Source organism: Sturnira hondurensis, unplaced genomic scaffold (genome assembly GCF_014824575.4).
Source record: "Sturnira hondurensis isolate 20B ecotype Veracruz unplaced genomic scaffold, ASM1482457v3 Scaffold0004136, whole genome shotgun sequence".
Lineage (NCBI taxonomy): Eukaryota > Metazoa > Chordata > Mammalia > Chiroptera > Phyllostomidae > Sturnira > Sturnira hondurensis.
Window position 1 is genome coordinate 48,933,520 of NW_028076767.1, and position 26,420 is coordinate 48,959,939.

Here is a 26,420-nt window from a genome sequence, read left to right on the forward strand (position 1 = left end):
AGTATAATAAAGCTGCAGGATGCAAGGGAAGTAGAGAGGAAAATGTGACATTGCATATGAAATGTGACATTGCATATGAAAATGTGACATTGCATACTTTAATGCAGAAAGCATTAAAATAGAAATGACATGTAAATTGGATATAATTAGGACAAAAGTTCATATATATTATGTAATGCACTTGGTATTATAAAAATTTTCACTGCAACACTGGATTCTATTGAGGACAAAAATATGTTGAGTGAAAATTTTTTTCAGTACATGTTGGAGTGGAAAGTAAAACATTTTCTAATAATGAAATCATATATTTATTTTAGAGCATTCTACACATAAAGACATTGGCTTTTAACAAGGACAATATTTAAGTTGAAATTTAGATGAAGACATGCATGAAAACTCTCTAGAAGAGCTAAATTGGGTAATTTCAAAATCCTAGTAGTTTAGCAAAGTGACGTCAGCATCACAGTGGCATAAGACACCTCCTGTATTTTTGTACTCCACTCAACAACAAATATCCGACATCCATCAATAAACAAAAGTGTCTCTGTGGAAATCGTGGAATCCAGAACCATATGTCAAGGGACTCGGGAGGAGTCTCACCCACCTGTGCATCAGGAAATAGGCAGATAGACCTCAGTACCAGCTGTGGTCCTTGCAGAAACCTGTGGACTGATACCAGCCCCTCTCTGCCACAATACAGGAGCACCCAAACAACACCAACTTGGGAAGTCCTCCACAGACAAAAGAGCCTTTGAAGTTCAGGTTGGGATGCAATAGAGTGGATAGAAGGAACAGCTTACTTTTGCCCACATCACATCACCCCTAAGGTGGCATAACTTAGGTTTAAGTGAGATCGTCTCAGCCATGACTCCTCCTTGGGGGAAAGGGAGATGGGTAAGGAATGCCCAGCTTCCCCCTTTGTGTGGAACTGTGCTAAAGACTCTCTTGCAGACTCTGTACTAATAAATTGGAAGTTCCATGACTGGAGAAAGGAAGAGGATAGAGACAGCAGCAAATAAAAATAACAGAGGGCGTTAAGAACAAATGGATTCTGAAGACCAAGAAATCCACCCAGAAACCCTGGGAGTGCACAGCCTGCTGACTCCTGGAACTGGCCTGAGTGCCGCACCCACACAGTGCCCCTACTCTGCAGCTGGGTCTCTGGGCAAGCTTCTGAAAGCAGCAAGAGGGAGATCCAGGGTGTGCAAAAGACCACACAGAAATTATGGACTTAAGAATTTAATCAAATGAAATTAAATATGCAGTAGAGATTATCAACTGATTATCTATTTATCATTCTTTGTGATTATCTAAACACAAAGAATCTGTGAGTTATAGAAATAGCACCCTTGAAATAACTCAATTAGAAAAAAATAATGAAAAGAAAAAGAAAAGAGCAAAGAGAGCCTATGCACTCTATGGGATACCATAAGAAGAAACAGGGTGTGTTATCAGAATTCTGGAAGAAGGACAGGGAGAAGAGAACAGAAAACTTATCTACAGAAATAATGGCTGAGAAGTTCTCAAACCTGGCAAGAGATTTGGACATCCAAGTTCACGAAGCTAATAAGTCACCCCATCATTTTAACCCAAAAAGATCACCCCCAAGACAATTATGATAAAACTGTCAATATCAAGGAACAGAGTGGAATACTAAAAGCAGCAGGAGAAAAAATACTGTAACCTAAAGGGAACCTCAATTAAGCAGTCAATGCACTTGTCAGTTAGGAGCAAGTGGGATGATATATTCAAAGTATTGAAAGAAAAAAATGCCAGCCAAGAATACTCTATTCAGCAAATTTACCCTTCATAAATAAAACAGAAATAAAGACTTTTCTAGACAAACAACAGCTGAGGTAGTTCAGCAACAATAGACCTGCCTTCTAAGAAATACTAAAAGGAATTCTTTGATCTTGAAATGAAAGGGCACCAATAAGTAACATGGAAACATGAAAATATACAATGCACTGGTGAAGATAAATTCAGAATATTCTAATAGTGTAATGCAGTGGTATGCTAGGCACTTAATTGTAAAAGTCAAAAGATATGAAAAATAACTATAGCTACTATAATTTGTTAATGAGTACACAACATTAAATGAGGTAGATTATGACATGAAAAACATAAAAAAGTGGAAATAAAAGGCTAGAATTTTTGCATATGCTTAAAGTTATCAGCTTGAAGTAGACTGTTATATATACATAAGACGTTTCGTGTAAGTCTCATGGTGACCGTGCATTGAAAGTCTTATCTCAAATCTTGTCTCAGTGAGAATTTTTTCATCTCCTTTTCTCCAAAATATTATGCCAAGTTTACCTTCTATAAAATAAAGTAGATTGTAGTTATTATACTGTTGGAGGTGGAAATTTGGGCTTTTGACTGTTTGGACTATAGTCAAAGACAAAGGGGTGAAACTGCCATATAGGGTGTATTCGAAATTCATTGACTTACCTGCACAAACTCATATGTATTGAAGAAAAATACATAAAGATGTTTATGGCAGCATTGTTTATAAAAGTAAAAAATATGTGGTGGTAACCTAAATATCCATCATTGTGAGATTGTAAATACTTTGTGATACATTTATATAATATAAAACTACACATTAGTTGAAGTGATTGAGCTATGTGACTGTGTATCAAAATGATCAATTCTAAAAACCAAAGCCAAACAAAAAAAAATACCATATTGAGAGCAAAGCAAAATGTAGAAAGATGCAGTATGATACCACTGTACAAAAATTTTTAAATAAACAAAACAGGGTTCCATATGATATGTGTATTCAAGTTGTATGGAGTACAGCTTAAAAACATAAAGTTTGTACTTGAAATTGAAAATAGATGTTAACTGAGAAGGGAGTGGTAAGAATGGGATGAGTATAGGGCACAAAGGAGTCTGCCACTGTACCATGTCTTATCTCTTATCATAAGAATCTGAGCTAGTATGTCCAAAGAAGTCATGATGAATGTTTTAAAGCAACAAGCTGAACACAAAGTCCAGTAAGAAACATATCCAAAATTATGACCAATACCATTTTGTTGCTTTGGGTACTTCAGGCTTTGCTCGGCAATAAAACCATGTGAGCAGTTTCATGTAATTTGCTCCAGAATCTCCCCATTCGGTCCACATGTGCACCTCCTTTCATTCTTGGGCTCTTTGCTGTTGTTCTTCAACTACGCTCCCACCTAGCCTCCTCAACTGGGTGTGTATTCTTGCCACTTAGTAGCAGGTTCCTTTAATTGACCCAAGTAACATTTCCTACTTTATGCATTTTTAATACTAAATTCTCAAATGGTTAAAGAACTTTTTTCTGGCTTTGAAGACATTCTCATCACTTGTTTTGTGCTCCTTCTATCCAAAGAAAGATGGCCGTCTTCAGCACTGAAAGTTTCCTGCTATTATTTTCAAATATCAAATCTTACTCATTATCTCAATCTTTTCTAGAATATCTCTTTGATGTTCTCAAAACTTTTAATTCTCCTTACTATGCCTTTTTACATCAATTATACCATTAATGCATTTTAGGTAAATTATTATATACCTCTACACATCTTTCTTATTTCAATTCTGTTTAATCTGTTAACCCATACATTGAGTTTTAAGTGCTAATTCTTATTAATTGCATTTACAAAGTCTGGTGTCATTTTTCAATATCTACCTACCCTTAGTTCATAGAATTTTGTTTCTATTTCTTAAAACTTTTATCATTTTAAACATGCTTATTTATAGTTTATTTTGAATTATTTTATTATTATAAGCTCCTGGGATGTTAATTTTGTATCATTTTGTTATGTCTGCTGGATATCCATACAGTAGTGTATTTCTCATGTAATTTTTTTTAAATTGTGGGTTTATGTGAAGTTTTCTTTAAGATCTAAAGTTTTGAGACAATGACCTTCCATTATTTTATATTTGCTTCTACCAATTATTAAAATATATTAGCCTACTTCATTAGAGAAGTGAAAATTAAAACCACAATGAGATATTACATCACACCAGTCAGAATGGCTGTTACCAGTAAATCAACAAATAACAAGTGTTGGCGAGATGTGGAGAAAAGGGAACCCTTGTGCACTGTTGGCAGGATTGCCAATTTGTGCAGCCACTGTGGATAACAATGTTGAGTTCCTTCAAAAAATTAGAAATAGAACTGCCTTACGACCCCCAAATTCCACTCCTTTGTATTTATCCAAAGAAATTCAAAACATAAATTTGAAAATATATATGCATCCTTATGTACATTACAGCATTCTTTACAATAGCCAACATGTAGAAGGAATCTAGTGTCCATTGATAGAACACTAGATAAACAAGATGTAGTACATATATACAATGGAATAGTACTCATCCATAAAAAGAATAAATCTTACCAATTGCTAAAACATAAATAAACCTAGAGGGTATCATGCTCAGTCAAATAGAGAAACAGAGAGAAAGATAAATACCCTATGATTTCACCTGTACATGGAATCTAAGAATACAAAATAAATGAACAAACAAAACAGACAAAGACTCATAGATACAGAGAACAAACTGATGATTGACAGATGAGAGGTGGATGAAAGAGGTGAAGTGATTAAGTACAAATTGGAAGTTACAAAATAGTCATGGGTATGTAAAGAATAGGGAACATAATCAATGATATTGTAATAACTATGCATGGTGTCAGGTTGGTGCTGGAATTATCAGGGAGATACTTACAAGTTATATAAATGTCTAACCACTATGTTGTAACCACTTGAAACTAATATAATATTATATGTCAATTATAATTTAAAGATAATAAATAAATAAATAAATAAATAAATAAATAAATAAATAAAAAAGATACTGCCCTGATACCAATTGCTACATTACTTTAGATACTGAGGAATTACATTTCATAGAACAGTATATATCCAAATTCCATTTGATGTGAAGCATTCTTAGGGTTTTAAATCTTTTAAAAACATTTTTTAAAAATTTTCAATTAACTATATTGGGGTACCATTAGTTGATAATATTGTGTAAGTTTCAGATGCACAGTTTTATAAGACATTATCTGTACATCCCTTCCTAAAATACTTTTCTCCAGAAGATGGAACAGATAAAAGTGTCCTTGGATTCCTGGACAAGACTATTATATTTTCTAATTCTTATTTCAGTGAGAATACAACTCTTTGGGGCTTTACACTCTACACAGCAGTTCTCAGTTTCGATTCTCCATATTACCAAGTTCAAGAGCTCATCCATATATTTTCACAGACTTTAAAACTAAGCCATATGAAAATCTAGACATTCTAAATAAGATATAACCCCCTTCTCCTCCCAAGATCCCTGTGTCAGCTTTCATGTTTATCATTCAGGAATTTAGTTATGTTTTTATTTCTGAATACTGTACTTTCCCCTTTATTTATTAGGAGCTTAACTATGTTTGTATGAATGTATATATATATATATGTATGTATGTATTATTTATTTTTTAAAGATTTTATTTATTTATTTGTAGAGAGAGGAAGGGAGAGAGAGAAAGGAGAGAAACATCAATCTGTGGTTGGCTTTCACATGCCTCTGGGGACCTGGCCTAGCAACCCAGGCATGTGCCTTGACTGGGAATTGAACTGGCAATCCTTTGGTTTGTAGGCCAGCAGTCAGTCCACTGAGCCACACCAGCTAGGGCTTACCTATGCATTTAAAAAGCAGTTTTGTTAGTTAAAACTTGAGTTTTAGATGTTGGTAAAGGAGTTCTGTGTTTACTCAGTCTATGAAGTTGCCAGAATTGAACATTCTCATAAGTTTTTTAGAAATTATTACTTTTATATTAATAGATCTTATTTAACCTTAAAATTTTGGGGAATGTAGGAAGCTATGCGTCTCAGGATGTATTGTAGAACTGGTCAGAAACCATCAATAAAGGTTCTTTCCTGGAAGCCTGTGGGCAGGCTTGATCAAGTGCAAAAGGATTTCCCACATTTGGTTTCTTCTGAGTCTAGGTTCTAATAATAGCATATATTTACTCAAATAGTTGTTTCTGCAGACAGCTGACTTCCCTAAGAAATTAGGCTCAAAATTCATGCAGCTATGTTATTCTTTGTGATAAAGTAAGAATTTAATAAAAGTCATTAGAGATTTCAGTTGGTGGATTTAGCAAGAACAGTAATTGGATTCCTTATTTTCATGTTCTTCACCTACCTTAATGAGCCACTTTACATTTTAACTTTCTGGCACTTAAGCACCTAGATCACAGATCACTTTTGGAGGTAGTTTAATTAAATGTAAAATATGGCATAGCCCTTTTTTGACTTTCCTCTTTCCCAGCTGTTAGAAATGGGGTGACTGTATATCACAGTTTGTTGGGATAGTCCTGATTCATTCCTGTTCTGGAGAAATTATTAACAAACCACTTTGCGGTCTAGACGATACACTCTATGGTCACTCTGTCTACACAACTAGTTTTCCCAGTCTTCTGGAGCCACCAATGCAGGAAACAGCCTGTGTCAGTGAGTACTTCTCTGGCACCTCCTAGCTGCCTACAACTGCAGGACCACCACAGCTGCTCAATCCAGGGAAGGCTCTGAAAAGCAGGAACACATCTCAGCTGGCAATGCTGCGTTAGTATGGATACTATCACAATTGCCCCCTGACTAGCTTGCTTCACGTCTTAGATATTTCACCTTTTGAAATATCTACTTGGTTACTCAGAGAGGGGAGACAGTGTTAATCTTCTCTGATCATAATCTTATCATAAATTTATTATGATATGCCAACCAATCCCCTTTCTTTCATATGAGCCTAGTAAAGACTTTGTTGTCTCATTGTCACTCTCCTATACACATCACCCAGAAAGAAATGTGTCAGGGCATAATTTTGCAATTACATAACTGTATATTATTTGTTAACACCACCATGACACGCTCATACCAAAAGTGTATTATAATCCCAGCTGATCCTAGATACCAATACAAGGCAATCATTCTGAAACATAACAATGATTCAAAAAATTCAAAGCACTTCTTGAGGGCTGTTGCTTCCTAAGGTCATTTTATTCCAGAATGGACACTATTTTTAGCAAGTAGGGAAAAAAGTTAACTAAAATAATTTTCTCACATTCAAAAATCTTTTCAAACATGATAATAGATAAAATACATTTAAAGACTCATGAGTCTTAAACCATTTCTTCAAAAATTTTCAAAAATGACAAAAGGTCCTTATGTGTTAGACCACATTTTTTTATTATTAGTGTAGTTAGCAATTATATTTTCTTCCAAATGAAGAACTTGACTTAAAAGTTTAATGGAATATTACCAGAAAAATTTGCAAAGTCCACTTCCACCTCTGCTTCCCTCCATTCTTGATTTTTCTCTAAACCCCAAGGCAGTGAGCAGAGATGGCATTAACATATGGATATTACCGAGATAAGTCGGTAGCTTTTACTTTTGAATTTTAATATAATTGCATTTCATGTTCTTAATGCAGTCCATCTTTTCCTACATAAAAATAATATTTCAGTAGGCATTAGTATATTGCCAATGGTATTTATCATCATCAAAATGTATGTAAAATTTTAATGTGCCTGAAAATCAAGATAATATAAAATTACAATTTTGATGATTAAACACCTTATTTGCCTTGATAGGTGCTATGAGTCTTCTTTTTTGAATTCTAAAGCAAGATCTTTCACCAACATAAACAAACCACTTTCTTTTATAAAAATCTTACTGTTAGTATATTTAAGCAAAAATAGGGATCACATTTAACTTGTATTCTAAAGGTAATAAACATATGAAGCAGCTGTTGGCAAAATCCAAATCTATAGTATTTTAAAATTCAAAGTACATATGAAAATACTTAAATTTTTTCTAATTAGTTTTCCTTACAGTTAAAGTTGTTTGTAACTATCATCATCAATATCTAAAGCACCCTGAATAAAATGCATTAATTTATAAAGAGTAATAAAATCAGAACAAGTAGTGGAAATACATTTTTTTCTATTGATAGCATGTGACAGTGTTTTGGAGTTGATGTTAAAAGTATCTGGACCTTTGTTAGAAAATTTTTTCAATAGAATTTTAAGTACCCCTAGTCGCTCCGAGGGGGCTCTGGGTCAGGCAGAACCATGTTGTGCAGTACCAGCTCCAGTGGAGTTTTGGTTTTTAAAAAAATTGATTTTAAAAGTGGTGGTGGAGTAGGATGGAGCGACTCCAGTTCTTGTACCCCTGGGAGAAAATCCTGGCAGATTTACTGAACAAAAGTGCAATCAATTACCCAACCAACAATTCCTCAGCATTTATGAAAATAAGAGATCAGAGATAGTGACGAACCAGACAGCTACAGGTCATTGGGGTCTCAGGGATGCGAGTAAGGATGGAGGCGGCCAGGCCGGCGGCAGCCATTGGCCGGCACATAAAGACGTTGGAGTCGTAGCTGCCACAGCGGTCGGGGCCCAGAGGCTTCCTTCCGCCTGTGCCCAGTGACAGGGGCGTCTGCCACAGAGGACTCATCGGGAGCCCAGCACCTGCGAGTAAAGACAAAAGTGGCAGCGGCAGGGCCGGCTGCCCTCAGCATGCCCAAAGCACCTCGGAGCCACCACTGCCACTGCATTAGGGGTGCAGAGGCTTCCGTCTGCTGCCAGTGCCACGGAGGACTCATAGGGAGCCCAGCACCCAGTGGAGCATTGGGCCGGCCAAGGGGTCCTTGGAAGACCCGGCTCCCCTCCTCACCATCTAGGCGGGGCTGGGTGTCAGAGACCTGTCTGCCTAGGTGTGCAGGGAGTGTGGCAAGGACAGGAGGCTGTGTTCAGTTGCGATCTCTGTGGTCCCCAGCCACAGAGCTTGCAGGTGGGTGTGTGCCTGGGCCTACAAACCAGCCCACAGAGGGGTCCTGCAGAAACCAGAAAAACCGGATTGAACAGTTTGAAACCAACAAGGAAGGAGTTTTTTTGTTTTTTTAACTTTTTTTAAAACTTTTTTCAGTAATCGTGTATATTTTTTAATTTTATTGTTGCTGTATCTTTCAGTACTCTGTTCCTCTCCTTTCTTTTTTCCTCTTTTAGTCCTTCTTCCTTTCACCCCCAAATTATTGCTTTTTCCTCACTTCTCTTGCCCTTTTTGTGTGTTTGTTTGTTTGTTGCTTTCTATACCACTGTAAATACTTCACAACACATCTCTCGGGTCTTAGCCCACTTTACGGGGTCCTGAATCTATTACTGTAGTGATTAACTCTACTTGCTCTCACACTACATCTATTTACTATTCTTTACTCTCACCTTAACTCAAAATCTGATCACCTGCAACCTCACTGCTTTCCAGATACAACTCACAAGCCTTCCCTCCCCAACAAGAGACTTATCTTTGGCCTATCCTTTCTTAAAAGTGGCAAATTGGGTTGAAGACTACAGTTAACACTATATAGAGCCTAAAGTTCTTCTATCTCTTCTCTACCAGCTGTGACTGTAAATATCATAAAGTACTCTCCTGCTGAGACAATATGAAACGTAACAATATCCGAATAATAGGAATACCAGAAGGAGAAGAAGAAGAACAAGGGATAGAAAACCTATTTCAAAGAGTAATGATGGAAATTTTTCCTAATTTGATGAGAGAAAAAGTTACACAAATCAAGGAATCACAGAGAGTCCCATTCAAGAGGAACACAAAGAGGCCCACTTCAAGACACATCATCATTAAATAGGCAAAATTCCAAGACAAAGAGAGAATCTTAAAGGCAGCAAGGGAGAAAAAGGAAGTAACATACAAGGGAGTCCCAATAAGGTTAGCTACTGACTTCTCAATAGAAACACTCCAAGCAAGAAGAGAATGGCAAGGAATATTTCAAGTAATGAGAACCAGAGGCCTACAACCAAGGCTACTTTACCCAGCAAGGCTCTCAATCAAGACAGAAGGCCAAATAAAGAGCTTCCAAGACAAAAGAAGTCTAAAAGAATATGCCTCCACCAAACCAGCTCTGCAAGAAATACTAAAAGGACTGCTTTAAGGAAAGGAAGGAAAAGAGAGAGACAGAGAGGAATAGTGGTACAAAAATGGCAATGAATAAGTACCTATCAATAATAACCTTAAATGTAAATGGATTAAATGCACCAATTAAAAGACATAGAATAGCTGAATGGTAAGAAAACATGATCCACACATATGCTGCCTACAAGAAACCCATCTCAGGACAAAAGACCATCACAGAATAAAAGTGAAAGGCTGGAAACAAATTTTCCAAGCAAATGGTCAAGAAAAAAAGCCAGGGTAGCAATCCTCATATCAGACAAAATAGACTTCAAAAAAAGGGCTATAAAGAGAGACCCAGAAGGGCACTTCATAATACTCAAGGGAAGAATCCACCAAGTAGACATTAACATCATAGATATATATGCACCCAACATAGGAGCACCCAAATATATAAAGAAAATCCTAGAGGACCTCAAGAAAGATATTGACAGCAACACAATTAGAGTAGGGGATTTTAACACCCCACTGTCAAAAATGGACAGATCTTCCAAACAAAATACCAACAAAGATATAGCTGAATTAAACGACACCCTAGATGAAATGGACTTGACTGATATATATAGAGCGCTTCATCCCAAAGGAGCTAAATACACATTCTTTTCAAATGCACATGGAACATTTTCAAAGATAGACCACATGATAGGACACAAAACGAGTCTCAATAAATTCAGGAAAATTGAAATCATACCAAGTATTTTCTCTGACCACAAGAGACTGAAATTAGAAACCAACCCCCCAGGAAAAAAACCCAAACACAAAATCATGGAGACTGAATGGTATGCTATTAAACAATGAATAGGTCAAGATAGAAATCAGGGAAGAAATAAAAAAGTTTCTGGAAACAAATGAAAATGAACTCACAACAACCCAAAACTTATGGGACACGGCCAAGGCAGTCCTGAGAGGGAAGTTCATAGCAATACAGGCTTACCTAAAGAAAATAGAAACATTTCAAACAAACAACCTAACCCGACGCCTGCAAGAACTCGAAGAACAACAACAAAGACAGCCCAGAGCAAGTACAAGGAAGGAAATAACCAAGATCAGAGCAGAATTAAATGACATAGAGACCAAAAGCACAATTATAAGGATCAATGAATCCAAGAGTTGGTTTTTTGAAAAGATAAACAAAATAGACAAGCCTTTAAGTAGGCTCATTAAGAAAAGAAGAGAGAGGACACAAATAAACACAATCAGAAATGAAAGAGGAGAGATTACAACTGATACCACAGAAATAGAAGGGATTGTAAGGAATTACTATGAAGAACTGTATGCCAAGAAATTTGAAAACCTAGGTGAAATGGACAAATTTCTAGAAAAATATAATCTTCCAAAACTCAATGAAGAAGAAGTAGAAAGCCTGAACAGACCAATAACAGCAAATGAAATTGAAGCAGTAATCAAAAAACTCCCATCACACAAAAGCCCCGGACCAGATGGTTTCACAGGAGAATTCTACAAAGCGTTTAAGGAAGAGCTAACCCCTATTCTTCACAGACTATTCCAAAAAATCCAAAATGATGGGAAACTCCCAAACTCTTTTTATGAAGCGAGCATTATCCTAATTCCAAAACCAGAGAGAGACACAACAAAGAAAGAAAATTACAGGCCAATATCACTGATGAACATAGATGCTAAAATCCTCAACAAAATATTGGCAAATCGCATCCAACAATACATCAAAAAGATCATACACCATGACCAAGTGGGATTCATCCCAGGGATGCAAGGATGGTTCAATATCCGCAAATCAGTAAATGTAATACACCACATAAACAAAAGCAAGGACAAAAACCACATGGTCATATCAATAGACGCGGAAAAAGCTTTTGATAAGGTACAACACCCATTTATGATAAAGGTACTCAGCAAAGTGGGAATAGAGGGAGCATTCCTCAATATAATAAAGGCCATATATGAAAGACCTACAGCCAACATCATACTGAATGGGCAAAAACTGAAAGCTTTTCCACTAAGATCAGGAACAAGACAAGGTTGTCCACTTTCACCACTTCTATTTAATATAGTATTGGAAGTTCTAGCCACAGCGATCAGACAAGAAAAGGAAATAAAAGGCATCCAAATCGGAAAGGAGGAAACAAAACTGTCACTGTTTGCAGATGACATGATAGTGTACATGGAAAATCCTATAGACTCTACCAAAAAATTGCTGGAACTAATAAATGAATTTGGCAAAACAGCGGGATACAAAGTCAATATCCAGAAATCAAAGGCATTTCTGTATACTAACAATGAATCAGCAGAAGCAGAAATCAAGAAAAAAATCCCATTCGATATAGCAAAAAGAAAAATAAAATATCTGGGAATAAATCTAACCAAGGAGGTTAAAGACCTGTATGCAGAAAATTACACAACACTGAAGACAGAAATCAAGGAAGACACAAACAAATGGAGACGTATACCGTGTTCATGGATTGGAAGAATTAACATCATCAAAATGTCCATACTACCCAAAGCAATTTACAGATTCAATGCAATACCTATTAAAGTACCAATGGCATATTTCACAGACATAGAACAAACACTTCAAAAATTTATCTGGAACCATAAAAGACCCCGAATAGCAGCTGCAATGTTAAGAAAGAAGAACAAAGTAGGAGGGATCACAATACCTGATATCAAACTGTATTACAAGGCCACTGTAATCAAAACAGCCTGGTACTGGCATAAAAACAGGCACATAGACCAATGGAACAGAATAGAGAGCCCAGAAATAAACCCAAATCTCTACAGTCAATTAATATTCGACAAAGGGGGCAGTATCATAAAATGGGGTAAAGATAGCCTCTTCAACAAATGGTGTTGGGAGAACTGGACAGCTACATGCAAAAAAATGAAACTCGAGCACCAACTTACATCATACACCAAAATAAATTCAAGGTGGATAAAAGACTTAAATATAAGCCATGACACCATTAAAGTCCTAGAGGAGAACATTGGCAGGAAAATCTCAGATATTTCACGCAGCAACATTTTTACTGATATGTCCCCTAGAGCAAGGACTATAAAGGAAAGAATAAACAAATGGGATCTCATCAAAATAAAAAGCTTCTGCGCAGCTAAAGAAAACAGCATTAAAATAAAAAGACAACCAACTGTATGGGAAAACATATTTGCCAATGATACCTCAGACAAAGGTTTAATCTCCAAAATATACAAAGAACTCACACGACTTCACTCTAAGAAGACAACTAACCCAATTAAAAAATGGGGAAAGGACTTGAACAGACACTTCTGCAAGGAGGACATACAGAGGATCCAGAGACACATGAAAAGATGCTCAATATCACTAGCTATCAGAGAGATGCAAATTAAAACTACAATGAGATACCACTTTACACCGGTGAGAATGGCTATCATAAACAAAGCAATAAACAACAAATGTTGGAGAGGGTGTGGGGAAAAGGGGACTCTGGTCCACTGTTGGTGGGATTGCAGACTGGTACAACCATTATGGAAAACAGTATGGAATTTTCTCAGAAAACTAAAATTGGACTTGCCTTTTGACCCAGCAATTCCACTGCTGGGATTGTATCCTAAGAACCCTAAAACACCAATCCCAAAGAACCTATGTACCCAAATGTTCATAGCAGCACAATTTACAATAGCCAAGAGTTGGAAGCAACCTAAGTGCCCGTCAGTAAATGAATGGATCAAAAAACTATGGTACATATACACAATGGAATTTTATGCTGCAGAAAGAAAGAAGGAGCTCCTACCTTTCGCAACATCATGGATGGAACTGGAAAGCATTATGCTGAGTGAAATAAGCCAGGTGTTGAAGGACAAATACCATATGATCTCACCTCTAACAGGAAGCTAAACAACAAAACAAAGAAGCAAGCAAAATATAACCAAAGACACTGAAATAGAGAACAGGCTGACAGTGACCAGTGGGAAGAGGGGAGGGAATTTCAGGAGAAATAGGGGAGGGATTTAGAGGAACATATATAAAGGATACATGGACAACAACTGAGAAGGGTGGGAATGGGAGGGGGGGCACGGGGGTGGGATGGGATGGGAGTAATAGACAGAAAACTGTACTTGAAAAATAATTTTAAAAATTGATTTGTAAAGGCTTGTTAAGGATATTAGCTTTAGTGTTGGTGTATATTACAAATATTTTAGCCACTTATCATTTTACTTATGAAATTTTTTATATAAAGTTTTTCATTTATAAATAAGTCATTAAAATAAAGGGATTTAGCTCATAAAAAAAGAAATTTTAGAAAAGCTTAATACGTATCTTCTAGAATGTTCGCTTTGAGTAGAAATCTGAAATATATTATCCTAAGGCCTGCTTTGTGTTTTCTATAACCTATTATAAAATGATAAAATAATCATTTTGCAAATACAGTCAACAACAAACCAAACACAGAATTTGATCTTTTGAAAGGACTCTGAACTGAGAAGTGGTGAGCCTGGCCTGCTGCATGGTGAGCATACACCTCAGCACCTCTAGTACCAAGCTTTGTTCATGACCCTCTGGTGGGTGCACAACAGCTGTTAATAGAATTGAACTTGAGTTAGTATTTCCATTTCAGATCATCAGCTATCCCATCCACCCCCACTAAACTGCCACACTGCTGATCAAGAAAAGATGGACACAAATAAACACCAAGTTCTGAAAGGGATGAGTTGAGTTCCACAGATGGCAATCATAACCCCAAATTTCCTTAACAAATAAAATTTCAACTTCATCTTAATATCTTAGTAGCTGAGACCTAAAGCTACATAAAAATGGTCTCATCCAAGTCTTAGTAGTTGAGTAGGGTTGTTATGAAGATATCTATAGAGGTGACTCCCAGGGGAAGAAGAATAGGACAGACACTGACAGGCAAGGGAGAGTCTGCCTGTATAGTGTTGCTCACAGTCAGCCCAGAGGGGAGGAAAGGGGTGTATCTGTGTCTTTATCTTTATTTGCATTTCTACCTAAATGCCTACTTCTGCCTTTTTACTCTAATGTGAGGCTCACCATACAGCCCGATAGATTCGGGTACAGAAACAAGGAAGTGATATTTCTCTCTGCCAATTCTGATCTGAACTGAGTTAATCTGAACCGAGAACGCAGTTATTATTTCACAAACGTCTCTGTGAAAAAGAGATTCTTTTTTAAAAGTATATTTTATTGATTCTCCTGTTACAGTGGTAGAGATTCTTGATCATGCCTGAGCCTTCACTAAGGCCTCTCATTGCCGTTCAGTGGCATGTGGGTGCAAGGAGATGTTTAGACATGGGTTCTAGGAAAGACACAGGAAGATTCTGGAACAGTCCATAGAAAAAAGAACTTCTGGAAGGAAGCTTCACAAAGAAGGTTAGGGAAGGAAGTGTATCATTAAATTTCTTCTTTTTCTTTTTATACATTTCCTGTGAAAGTGCTAATGAAATTGATGGAGGAAAGAGCCAGAGCTTGAATAATTAATTCAGATGCTGGCAAACCAGACCTTAATAATCAACCTAGATACTCATACTAGATATGTGTTGGTCTAATCCTATGAAAACAGATCATTCTGAATAAGAAATACATAACCAAAGTATGTACAAACAGCCTAATGTCAAACAGTTATTAGTTCCCAATTCAAGTATTACTGTGACAAAAATGTGCTCTGCTAGAAAGTATTTTGCTGCTGAAGATAAATTATTTTTCCCAGAAAGTCCATATGCTACAAATACCCTTTTCTGAGGATCCAAGTGATTTAAATAGAAAAGATATTTTCTCTTACAGAAAGGATTTGATTTCCAAGAACATGGCACCTAAAGTGAGTTACATCTGCTTTCATTTATATTATCTCCTACCCCAGCTTCCTGTCTCAAAGAAAAAATATTCTTGAACCTTCCCTCTCTTATCTCCCGTAAGACTGCAATTTATTTTTTGTTTCTTCTTTCCTTTACAAATTTTTCTTTAGTGACTAAATAGCCTTACTCTGTGAAGGAGGTGGGGTTTCTCTAATCCTAACTAAAATCAAATTTCTCTGAATGGTATGTTTCCCCTCAATTAAAAAAATGTTATCTCTTTTCTTTCACTGGTAAAAGTCTTAAAATCTTAAATTATTCTTCAGCTTTCTCATTTCCTATTTAGTCCTCAGTCTGAGCCCCTGTCTCTGTAAATTTACTAAACCCCTTAAAATACACCCATGACCTAATAATAATAATGAAGCCCATCAGCTCCTACCCTATTGTCTCATTAACCAATGACATTATGGGTTTGCTGCTGTTTCTGGACCCGATTTTGGTTATCAACTTACCTGCCTTGCCTCCTGCGGCTTTGTTATCCCTACAACGTCTCCCATTACTTTTCCAGTTAATTAGTATCCGTCCGAGATTCGTTTCACCCCACCTAATCTTAAATTCATACCCCCAGTCATCTTCATTCCACTGCTATTCCTCAAAGATGTTTATTTACATATGACCTAATTCTTGCCACAGCTTCATACTTATCCATATATTCAGCTTTATATTTTAATCTAATATCTGGACATAAAATTTCCACCAGACAGAACATATCTATGTGAGTGTATTTGTTAGTATGTCAAAGGTATAACATCAAAAGCCAAATTCATTATCCTTACTTTTGTGCCCCATAAAACAAAACCAAAAACCAAAAACCACTACCCTCGGTTTTCAGTCACAATGGATTTTTAACATTATCTATTATTTCCCTATACAATGCCCTATAGTTCTTTATTTCCTTGTATTATCTTACCTCACCTTTGTGCCTGGAATAAGCAACTTTTTATTTATTTACATTCAACACACTCTGAGCTCCTCAGAACTGGTGAATGCACAGAACTGGTGAATCTCTTAATGGCTTATTCTGAATCTCAAACACCATAACACAGCACCCAGGAACACCCAGTATTCATATGTCTGTCCCATTCACTTTCTCATCTTCCTTTTCATGTTTACAATATTTTGAGCTACAGTGCTATATGTACATGCAGATTTTCATTTTAACGCCATGCCTCTGTTTATATCTCAGTATCTACAGTGGACAGCAGTTCTTGATAGGTGTGTAGTACTCCATACACCTTGTATGTGGGAGTGGTAGATTTTCATCTCTTTCTTCTTTTAAGATAGAGAAGGAGCAGTGTGTAGCTTGTACCCAGTAAGAGAGAAAAAGAGGGAAGGACAGGGCACAAAATGATGAATGTTCCTGTAAGGGTAGATAGACTAATCTATATGAACAGGAGGAACAGAGCTGCGAGCCAGTATGCAATCCTGCATATCATTCATGGGCATAGAGTAGAATAATGTACCTCTTCAAATGAAGGAAGAAGAATGCTAAGAAACAGAGAGTTGCCACAGCTGTTGTTTTAATTTTCTTGGATGTCTTGTCAAGAGACTTGCTTAAGAAAATGGAACACTGCATATAATATGCTTCTAGTAACATGTACACTAAAAGAAACTGCACTTCATAGAATTTACCCAAACACACACACACAGTCATTTTCAGCACACCTGTTACATGTCATTTAAATTTACTCTAGAGGTAAACTGACTTACTGCTATAAAAGAGATCGAAAGGAGAATGAATGGTCATGGAAAAAATACAATAAATATGACATTTAAAAAGAAGAAAGGCATTGAAGACTGCCAATGAGCGTTCTGGCCTTGCCTCTGATTCTAATTTAGTAAGTGGCTCTGGGAAATTCACTTACTCCACTGTTATTCTTTAAATGATGATAGAGATAAATGCTAAAGATATGTGATTCTAGAAATTCCCCTGTATATAGAAACACATCAAACTTAAATCTCTTTATATATACCACATGTCAAAAGAATGGATTTATTTTTCTTGGTGGTTCGAACCACCAAGAGCAGCTTTCACAACCTCTGACACAGCACAGCTTCCTCTTTACAGGAAAATGCTGAGTGAGAGAGAAATGTCCTGATGCATCCCCACCACTGGCCACCTCCACACACGCACACACACTCACACACAGCTCTTTCCAGCAAGAAGAGAATGAGGCTTTTAGAAACAATCTTACAAAATAAATTGTAAATATATCTAAATGGAATATGGATTTTTAAATGCAGGATTTCTATAATGCTTTCTTTCTATTAGTTTGATGATAATGAAAAGAAGATTAAAGCGAGAGCATGAGAATTAGCAGAGAAAAGCAGAGCTGTTGCATGCAATTTCTAGCTCCTGAGTCATTCCAGTCTTTAGCACAGCTAAAGTCACATGACTGAAAATAATGTAAAATGTTGAATGCCTTACACAACATCAACTATTTTTGATGGCCACGGTCCTATCATCACAAATCCACTAAGGTCTTAGAGAAATCCATTTCTTAGCAATTAATTTATTTTCAGTTTACTCCTTACATCTATGCTGAAGGGAGGAGGTCTGCATTATCATTCCCAGTCTATTAAACACTACATAAATCTTTCATTCATTGGGGGGAAAATGACTTACATATTTTTCTAAGAAGGAGAAAAAGACGCAAGTCAGCCACACCATTGGTGCCAGCAGGAAAGGTTCAGAAGGCCTTTCGGCTCTGGATGTGGCTTGCCTCTGAGGCTGCTCTCTGAAGGCTCAGCTCTGGGCTGTAGCACAGACACTGCCATGTTAATCTGCTTCATTACATCTCTACAATTTGTTCGCCGCATGAAGGAGCAGTTATTTTCCTTGTGAGAGGGCGACCCAGCCTTCACTTCGAGAGCTTTACCTTCAGAGGACACACAAGTACAGCCACAGATGGACACTGAAGGCCAGAAAGCCAAATAAATATTAAAATACAGCATGCTGGATTTGGAGCTCGTTTCATCTTAGGGAGATTTATAAACACAGAACAGGTAGATTTAGAGCCTTTGAATCTTTTAGAGCTGAATCCAAGTTTTCAAAGCACATGTCTTATTATAAATATTTTGATGAACATAGAGAACAATTCTTTGATAGGTCAAAGGTAAAATCATGATGGCTTACCTGAAATAAAGGAGATTGTATATCATAGCACAGAATCCATATGTACGTAGAAAATAATTGTCTCCAGGGCAGTTCTTCAGAACCCTGACTAAAGCAGAAAGCAAAATCTCACATGTGTTCCATCCTCCCTGAAAAAGGAAAAAACAAGAAACGACAGCCTCAGCACCCTCTCTGCTTCTGCCTCAGCTTTCTGCGCTGACACTCACTCGGTGGTATCCACTGACTGTTAGAAAGCAGCATGCTACATCGAAATAAATAAATAAATAAATAAATGTAAGGCGGCGTCTTACATGATGGCTCCCTCTCCTGGCCAGAAGTGGAACCATATCCATTCAAGATCCTTTGGCCATGCCTCATTCAGCATGTTAAGTGGTATAGAGTCCATAATTCCACTGTATTTGAAATCAACTACTTTAATTAACTGTAAATTAAACACTTAAGAAACACTGGAGTATTAATTTTCAAAATATGTGATCTTACTTTTAGTATTAAGTCACATTTATTTACTTCATATTTAAATGGAAGGTTTTCATACATCATTAAAAATTTACTTATCTTAGGACTTATTTGACTTTATTTATAATTTGTAAAAATAATGTGTATCCACTATAAAGTAATTTCAGATGTCAAATTTGTCTTTACTGAATAGCTTTTTGAGGAAAAGGATAAATTTTTGTTTCTAGAGAAATTCTGTATGGTAGTGTTACGGTTTTTATTTGGGGAAAATGTTGAAGGTTAGAGTCAATACAGGACAATGAAATTACTAGAAGACAATATAGAAAATCTTTCATCAAACCCTGCTTTTATATATATTTCAAATTATAAAGGTATCAAATTATACCCTATATGAAATTTGATAAGTACTGTATACTATAGTGTATAGTCATATCTTCCTAGGGGAATAAGAAAAAATATAATGAGAATGCACCTAGTGAATAACAGAAGTTAACTGAGCATACATATTATGCAATCAGTAATATATTTGTTGAATTAATTTCTCTATGGTCAACTGTGAAACTCTGGTTTATTTTTTAAATTTTGAAATAAAAAGATAGATAGTCTTTCCTTTTTTACAGTGCCATTCAAATTTGGGACAGGTATATGAACTAAAAGTCTCCCTAGTCTTTTTTTAAATAAAGGGAAGTACACACATATGTTCAGATATACATGTGCACATACAAGATTGAAACAGAGCCCTGTTGTTCTCAAATCAGGACCCAAATGTCACTTTTCTAACTTGTTGCCTTGGGCATTGAAGTGGTGGAAAGGCACAGAAGGGGAGGTCTGGGCTGGCAGTCAGAAGACCTCAGCTCTTGCCTTTGACCTACTGGGTAACTTTGGACCTCATACTCTGGGTCTCCTCAAGCTCAATGTTTTCTTCTGACTGATGAGAAAAAGGACATTTCTCTCCATGTTCTCCTTAAGCTCAAACACGGCATCAGTTTATGTTTTGTGATATATTTTTTCTTTTTTAAATTTTTTTAATATATTTTATTGATTATACCATTACAGTTGTTCTATTCCCCCCTTCATTCCCCTCCACCCCCACACTCCCTCCCCCACCATTCTCCCCCCCTTAGTTTATAACCACGTGTCTCAAGTTCTTTAGATTCTATATCTCCCCCACTATTCTCGCCCTCCCCCCTATCTATTTTCTACCTACCATCTATGCTACTTTCTGTGCCTTCTCCCCCCTTCTCCTCCTCCCACCCCCCTGTTTCTAACCCTCCATGTGTTCTTCATTTCTATGGTTCCACTCCTGATCTAGCTGTCCTCTTGGTTTGCTTTTGTTTTAGGTGTGGTTGTTAATAACTGTGTGTTTGCTGTCCTTTCACTGTTCATATTTTTCATCTTCTTTTTCTTATATAAGTCCCTTTAGCATTTCATATAATAAGGGCTTGGTGATGATGAACTCCTTGAACTTGACCTTATCTGAGAAGCACTTTATCTGTCCTTCCATTCTAAATGAAAGTTTTGCTGGATAAAGCAATCTTGGCTGTAGGTCTTTGGATTTCATGACTTGGAATACTTCTTTCCAGCCCCTTCTTGCCTGTAAGGTCTCTTTTGAGAAATCCGCTGACAGTCTGATGGGTACTCCTTTGTAGGTGACTGTCCCCTTATCCCTTGATGCTTCTAGGATTCTCTCCTTCATTTTGGTCTTGGCTAATGTAATTATGATGTGCCTTGGTGTGTTCCTTCTTGGGTCCAACTTCTTTGGCACTCTCTGAGCTTCCTGGATTTCCTGGAAGTCTATTTCCTTTGCCAGACTGGGGAAGTTCTCCTTTATTATTTGTTCAAATACATTTTCCACTCGTGGCTGTTTCTTTCCCCCTTCTGGTACCCCTATAATCCGGATGTTGGAACGTTTAAAGATGTCCTGCAGGTTCCTAAGCCTCTCCTCATTTTTTTGAATTCACATTTCTTCATTCCTTTCTGGTCAGATGTTTCGTTCTTCCTTCTGGTCCATTCCATTGATTTGAGTCCCAGTTTCCTTTCCATAGCTATTGGTTTCCTGGACATCTCCCTTCATTTCAATTAGTTTAGCCTTCATATGTTCCTCTAATTTGTGACTATAATCTACCAGTTCTGTGAGCATCCTGATAAATAGTGTCTTGAATTGTGCTTCTGAGAGGCTGGGAATATCTTGGTCGCTTAGAGTTATTGGCTCTGGGACTTTGAGTTCTTCTTGCGCCATCCTTTGGGCTGTTTGTGCCTGTTCCGTAGCAGGATTGGAGCCCTAAAGTGTTCACTAGAGCATGGCAACTAAGTCACTGGGTTGTGATGTTGTATGTGGGGGTGGGGTCAAAGAGGGGCAATGGCTTCCCTCTGCCGCTTGCCGCCCTGGCCCCCACCGGCGCCGCAGCCACCACCGTCACCAGGCCCACGCGTTTCGTTCCACTGCACTCCAGTGTGCCACCGCTGTCAGCCCTCCACCACTGGGTTCGCCCCCTGGGGCCTGCGTGGTCCATCTCACTGTGCGCGAATGTGTGACCGTGGTCAGTCTGCCCCACACCCCAACTGGTTCTGGGCTGCCTGCACGCCTAGGTTGGGGGATCTGTCCTGCCCAACCCAGCTCTGCTGCTGGCTCCACCTCTCTTACTGTCCCCGTTGAACAGTTCGTAGTTGTCGGACTTCCGTATAGTTCCGTTTTCTGGTCTTTGTGTGTGTCCTAGTTCTCCAAACTTTTGTTGTATTCAAACTTGGTTGTGGGAGAAGGCACAGTGTTTCCACCTATGCCTCCATCTTGGCGGAAGTCTCCTCTTTTTTAAAATTTTAATAGCTTATGTTTATTCTCTTTTATCCATTACCATTCATTCCTCTTATATCCTCTTCCACTTCCACCAACCTCTTCCCTTCATCCCGCAATCACCACACTATTGTCAATACCCATGAGTCCTTTTTCCTTTTTGCTCAATCCCTTCACACCCTTAACCCCCATAGCTGTTATCCTGCTATCTGAGTCTGCATGTATTTTGTTTGTTAGCTTACTTTGTTCATTAATTTCCACACATGAGTGAAATTACATGGTATGTCTTTCTGTCTGGCTTATTTCACTTAGCATAATGTCCTCCAGGCCCTTACATACTGTCGAGAAGCATAAATTTTTCTTCTTTTATGTGTCCGAGGAGTATTTCATTGGGTAAATATATCAGACAGGTGTGTGAACTAAAATTTTCCAAAGTTTTTTATATTTCAAAGTCTTTCCCCCGCCTCCCAGCTTGGAGGGTCCACCCCGCCCCGGCTTGAGCAACTGCCAGTCGGCCACGCCTCCTGGCCCCCGCAGGGACTGTGCCAGCTCTCTGCTGGGGGAATCGAGAGACTCCCGGGTGATCCCTGTGGCGTGGGACCTGCGCCAGCTCTCTATCAGTCTTGGGGAGTCTCAGGCTGCTGGCTGGGACCCTGGAAGAGAGCCAGTCGCCAGCTCCAACCCTACTCAGCCTGTGCAGACAGGGAAACACAGGGAGTCAGGCTGTGGCTGTTGGTTTGGGAGAATTGTGAGTTGCCCTGTGTGTTCAGCCACAGCACAGGGAAAGGTCCGCACCCAAGCCTACAAGAACAGAAAAGCCTGGCTGGGAGCATGCACCCTCACGCCAGACCAGGGCTGGAAAGCCTGGGAGAAAATCTGCTGTCAGTAGGGCATGGGAGAGCAGCGCCAGTCTAGATCTTGGGGGGGTACTGGCGAGACCAGTTGAGCTCACCAAGGCTTGAGAAAGGCCACACTAATAGCCCCTCAGGCTGCTGCAGTTAGTGAGACCAGAAGAAAAGGTTTGACTAGCTGGAAACCAACCAGAGGAGTAGTGGAAGGAGAGAACACCAAGATACCTACAGGAGACTGCACCACTGAATTTCACAGGCATCCTACCACAGAAGTTCACACCATAAACCCAGGGAACCAGAGCAGATCAATTTAAGAAGCGGAGGCCAACAAGAGAGCATCACAAACAACGGGAAGGCAAAGAAACAATCCCCAAATGAAAGATAAGGAGGAAGTCTCAGAAAGAATGTTAGATGAAATAGAGGCAAGTCAACTATCAGATATTGAATTCAAAGCACTGGTTATCAGGAAATTCAAAGAGCTTACAACAAGCTACCAGAAACTACGGGGGAGCTACAATGAACTCTCCGCAAACTATACCAACATGAAAAAGGAAATAGAAACCATCAGCAAAGGCCAAGAGGAAATGAAGAATACAATTTCTGAATTGAAGAACACAGTAGAAGGTATGAAGAGTAGGATCGATGAGGCGGAAGACCGCATAAGAGAGCTCGAAGACAGGGTAGAAAGAATCTCCCAGACGGACAAGGTAATGGAAAAGAGAATCAGAAAAAATTAGGAGAGTCTAAGAGAAATACAAGACAATATGAAACGTAATAATATCCGAATAATAGGAATACCAGAAGGAGAAGAAGAAGAACAAGGGTTAGAAAATGTACTTGAAAGAGTAGTAACGGAAAATTTTCCTAAGTTGAGGAGAGAGAAAGTCACACAAATCCAGGAATCGCAGAGAGTCCCAGGTAGGTGTAACCCAAAGAGGCTTACTGCAAGACACATCATCATTAAAATGGCAAAACTCCAAGACAAAGAGAGAATCCTAAAGGCAGCAAGGGAGAAAAAGGAAGTAACATACAAAGGGGTCCCAATAAGGTCAGCTACTGACTTCTCAATGGAAACATTCCAAGCAATAAGAGAATGGCAGGAAATATTCCAAGTAATGAGAAACAGAGGCCTACAACCAAGGCTACTTTATCAAGACAGAAGGCCAAATAAAGAGCTTCCAAGACAAAAGAAGTCTAAAAGAATATGCCTCCACCAAACCAGCTCTACAAGAATTACTAAAAGGACTGCTTTAAGGAAAGGAAGGAAAAGAGAGAGATGGAGAGGAACACAGGTACACAAATGGCAATGAATAAGTACCTTTCAATAATAACCTTAAATGTAAATGGATTAAATGCACCAATGAAAAGACATAGAATAGCTGAATAGTTAAGAAAGCATGACCCACACATATGCTGCCTACAAGAGACCCACCTCAGGTCAAAAGACCATCACAGAATAAAAGTGAAAGGCTGGAAACAAATTTTCCAAGCAAATGGTCAAGAAAAATAGCCAGGGTAGCAATCCTCATATCAGACAAAATAGACTTCAAAAAAGGGCTATAAAGAGAGACCCAGAAGGTCACTTCATAATACTCAAGGGAAGAATCCACCAAGTAGACATTAACATCATAAATACATATGCACGCAACAGAGGAGCACCCAAATATATAAAGAAAATCCTAGAGGACCTCAAGAAAGATATTGACAGCAACACAATTAGAGTAGGGGATTTTAACACCCCACTGTCAAAAATGGACAGATCTTCCAAACAAAATATCAACAAAGATATTGCAGGATTAAATGACACTCTAGATGAAATGAACCTAATTGATATATATAGAGCCCTCCATCCCAAAGAAGCTAAATATGCATTCTTTTCAAATGCACATGGAACATTTTCAAAGATAGACCACATGATAGGACACAAAACGAGTCTCAATAAATTCAGGAAAATTGAAATCATACCAAGCATTCTCTCTGATCACAAGGGACTGAAATTGGAAACCAACCCCCCAGGAAAAACCCAAAACACAAAAAAGCGTGGAGACTGAATGGTATGCTATTAAACAACGAATGGGTCAAGATAGAAATCAGGGAAGAGATAAAAAAGTTTCTGGAAACAAATGAAAATGAACTCACAACAACCCAAAACTTATGGGACACGGCCACGACAGTCCTGAGAGGGAAGTTCATAGCAATACAGGCTTACCTAAAGAAGATAGAAACATTTCAAGCAAACAACCTAACGTGACGCCTGCAAGAACTTGAGGAACAACAACAAAGACAGCCCAGAGCAAGTAGAAGGAAGGAAACCAAGATGAGAGCAGAACTAAATGACATAGAGACTAAAAGCACAATTCTAAGGATCAATGAATCTAGGAGTTGGTTTTTTGAAAAGATAAACAAAATAGGCAAAAGTATGCTCATCAAGAGTAGAAGACAGAGGACCAAAATAAACACAATCAGAAATGAAAGAGGAGAGATTACAACCGATACCACAGAAATAGAAGAGATTGTAAGAAATTACTATGAAGAACTGTATGCCAAGAAATTTGAAAACCTACGTGAAATGGACAAATTTCTAGAAAAAATAATCTTCCAAAACTCAATGAAAAAGAAGCAAAAAACCTGAACAGGCCAATAACGGCAAATGAAATTGAAGCAGTAATCAAAAAAACTCCCATCACACAAAAGCCCTGGACCAGATGGTTTCACAGAAGAATTCTACAAAGCTTTTAAGGAAGAGCTAACCCCTATTCTTCACAGACTATTCCAAAAAAATCCAAAATGATGGGAAACTCCCAAACTCTTTTTATGAAGCCAGCATCATCCTAATTCCAAAACCAGATAGAGACACAACAAAGAAAGAAAACTTCAGGCCAATATTGGTCATGAACATAGATGCTAAAATCCTCAACAAAATATTGGCAAATCGCATCCAACAATACATCAAAATGATCATACACCACGACCAAGTGGGATTCATCTCAGGGATGCAAGGATGGTTCAATATCCGCAAATCAGTAAATGTAATACACCACAGAAACACAACCAAAGACAAAAACCACATGGTCATATCAATAGATGCGGAAAAAGCTTTTGATAAGGTACAACACCCATTTATGATAAAGGTACTCAGAAAAGTGGGAGTGAAGGGAGCATTCCTCAATATAATAGAAGCCATATATGAAAGACCTATAGCCAACATCATACTCAATGGGCAAAAACTAAAAGCTTTTCCACTAAGATCTGGAAGAAGACAAGGTTGTCCACTATCACCACTTCTATTCAATATGGTATTAGAAGTTCTAGCCACAGCGATCAGACAAGAAAAGGCAATAAAAGGCATCCAAATAGGAAAGGAGGAAACAAAACTG

The 26,420-nt window shown here is 38.0% G+C and overlaps 1 protein-coding gene across 1 annotated transcript in view; it reads right to left on the reverse strand.

Moving 5' to 3' along the window:
- Positions 1 to 19,151, reverse strand: part of SCN2A (sodium voltage-gated channel alpha subunit 2) — a 144,558-nt gene extending 125,407 nt beyond the window's left edge. The window contains exon 1 of the mRNA XM_037044560.1: positions 18,946 to 19,151. The gene's annotated coding sequence lies outside the window, so the exon portion shown is untranslated. The remainder of the gene's footprint in view (positions 1 to 18,945) is intronic.
- Between the last annotated feature and the right edge of the window lie 7,269 nt (positions 19,152 to 26,420).